This window comes from Tachysurus fulvidraco, chromosome 22 (assembly GCF_022655615.1).
Source record: "Tachysurus fulvidraco isolate hzauxx_2018 chromosome 22, HZAU_PFXX_2.0, whole genome shotgun sequence".
NCBI classification, from domain to species: Eukaryota; Metazoa; Chordata; class Actinopteri; order Siluriformes; family Bagridae; genus Tachysurus; species Tachysurus fulvidraco.
In genome coordinates this window covers 1153630-1156829 of record NC_062539.1, presented here as the reverse complement: position 1 = coordinate 1156829, position 3200 = coordinate 1153630, and positions in this window count along the sequence as shown.

The window sequence follows — 3200 nt, the reverse complement described above, 5'->3', positions numbered from 1 at the left end:
TCGTGTACAGATATGATCACAAGGTTCAGCTTCAGGAGGCGGGGCTTTGGGAGAGAAAGCTGTGTTTGGAACTTGTAGAGATAGAATAAAGAGAGGAAGGCGAGGCGAGGGAGCGAGTGTTTATAGCCGCCATAACGTCAGAAAGAACAGGAACTAATCTGTCATGTCCATGTTTCTGTTGGTTTTATTTCAAGTTCAAGTTTCTTTATCTGTTATTTTGCTACATGTTGAGACATGCAGTGGGACGAGATGTCGTGTCTCACGGGTCAAACGGTGCGACATACATACAGACATTAAACATCAAAAAAAAAAGAACAGAACAGAACAGAACAGAACAGAACAGAGCGACACACAGTGTTTTATTCAGTACAGTATCTGAGCTCGTGGGTTGATGGGGTTTCTTTCAGCTTTGTGGTATCATGATGTCATCGAGTCCTGAAGTCTGACCTCAGACGTTCGAGCCGATACACTATCTGAGTCTTGTGATGTTTTAAATGTCGATGCTGAGTCAGACTGCAGGTTGTGTGTTTGCAGGGGTGTTTGTGGTTCTGTTCTCCTGCGTGATGCTCCTGTGGGTCACGTCGCCTGTGTATCTGTGTGCAGGAAGGACGCGAGGCGGTCGCCGGGTTACGACCCATACCACAACGTATGGAAAACGAATTTACCCTTGAGGAACGAGAGTACCGGCGCGGTTGCTGTGATCCATCGAGATATCTCGGTGAAATGTTACAGGAACGGTTACATAAGGAGTTTCTGATAACGGCAGAGAAGCAGCTGAGGACCGAGTGACGTAGAGTAGAACCAGACCGAGGACACGGTTCTGACACGCAGAGCCACAACGCATAATGCACCAATGTTCTATAATCTTCAGTAAAAAGAAATGTGTAACATGTTTATTTGGTGTAATTATGATCCTGATTATGTGTCACGAGTTCATGCTCAGCAGCTGAAGATCTCACCGTAATAATATCTCACTGAGTACCAGAAAGTGTTTCCCTCTTCATATAGAGCTACATTAACACTTTAAATCAATAACCGTAGTTTTTTCCCACATTTTAAATCCAATCCACACAGATCAATGAAAATAAACCTCCTGAAACAAGAAGAAACTCCTCCCCCTAATCATTTAGAAAAGACAATAAAAGGTCATCATTTTCATTCATTCATTCATTTCCTACCGCTTATCCGAACGTCTCGGGTCACGGGGAGCCTGTGCCTATCTCGGGCGTCATCGGGCATCGAGGCAGGATACACCCTGGATGGAGTGCCAACACATCACAGGGCACACACACACACTCTCATTCACTCACACACTCACACACTATGGACAATTTTCCAGAGATGCCAATCAACCTACCATGCATGTCTTTGGACCGGGGGAGGAAACCGGAGTACCCGGAGGAAACCCCCGAGGCACGGGGAGAACATGCAAACTCCACACACACAAGGCGGAGGCGGGAATCGAACCCCCGACCCTGGAGGTGTGAGGCGAATGTGCTAACCACTAAGCCACCGTGTCCCAAAGGTTGTCATTTTAAAACACAAAACCGTGGGCTTGTGTAGAAATTTAATGATCTAACCAAAATCTGGACACTTACTGTACCAACAAGTTCATCTGCTGCTCCAATCAAATCCCGACAAATCCTGTATTTTCTTCAACGGCGTGAGGGATTTAGACGCGGATCTTAATGAAAGCCGAACACCCGGGCGAAAGAGGAGCACAGGGAGGAAGAGGCCGAGACTGAGGAAGACTGCGGTATCTAAGCCTAACCCTGAATGTCTGATTAAAGTGTCATGATGCACACAGACTCAGTGAGACTTAGTGAAATCGATTCATTCATATGACTCATTAATCTGTTTATTTTATTTATTTATTTATTTTAAAATAAAGCCTTTAATCCCTTTTATTTACCTTCTTACTCTCAGCTAAAATCACCAGAACAGGAATTTATATATTTTTGAATTAATATTAAATCATTTTATATTGTTTATTTTTCATTGACGAAGACCCTTAAAAAATCGTTTAGAAACGAGTTTATTTGAGAGTTTCACCACACAAATCACAGGATAACGTTATATAGACATTAAATGATGGTTGCCATGATAACGTTGTAGATTTCCAACTTTTTTTAAGCGATATGATTTAAAACCATGAGGTAAATTCAAGTGAGCACTTGGTATTGTTCCGTTTCTGTTTTAAGGCATGCGAGTGGTCGAGGCCTGAAAAAATCTGCACCGTCATCCTTCCATCTGTTCCTAGAATGTTGTATGATCCTGGTGTGTAATTGTTAGCAGACATTCTGAGAAACTTCTTGGACATGTTTTTTCAATTTTTTCAAATTGTGGGTTTATTCTGAAGTGAAGAAAATAGAAGTAACCCGGGAATGAATCAGGAGGGAATCGAGAGTGAATTGTGGGATTCATCTGAAGTGAATCAGGAGTGAGTTGTAGAATAACCCCAAGGTGAATCGAGGGGAAAAAATAACAAAGTGAATCAGGAGTGAATCACAGTAAATAACTGGATTAGTCACGAGTCAATCAAGAATGAATCAGGAGGGAATCAAGAGTGAATCGTGGGAGTCATTTGAAATGAATCAGTAGTGAATCGTAAAACTACACCGAATTGTATCAAGGGAATGAAACCAAAGTGAATCAGAGAATCAGTGTGAATCGTGGAATTCATCAGAAGTGATTAAGGAATGAATCAGGAGGGAATCGGGATTCATCTTAAGTGAATCAAAATTATGAATCAGGAGTCATTATTGTTTTTTTTTTTATTTTTATGCTGAGTGAAACATTGCCTAAAGAAAACTGAAACTTAAAATCCAGACCAAATTTCATTATTAATGTAAAGCTTATATTAACCACACTTGTGTACGTGCCTGGTGTCTGTAGCATACCGTGATTTCGTGTACAACACCGTCATCATATCGTATCATATCAAAGTTGATGTCAGGACTGGGGAGAGGTTAAAGATTATTTAATAACTGAAAGCTGACCGGCTCTAATCTCTCTCCCATCTGTTTGTTAGACACTTAGAGCCGCTTGTGAAATACGTACCGAGATTAGACCACATTAGTGCTCCGTGACATAACACTCAGTGGTGCTGAGTGCAGCAAGTTACACGAGATAGCAGAAAGTCGATGATTACAGCATTTATATACGTGCTTAAAAAAAGGTCAGTGGTGACCAGGATGCAG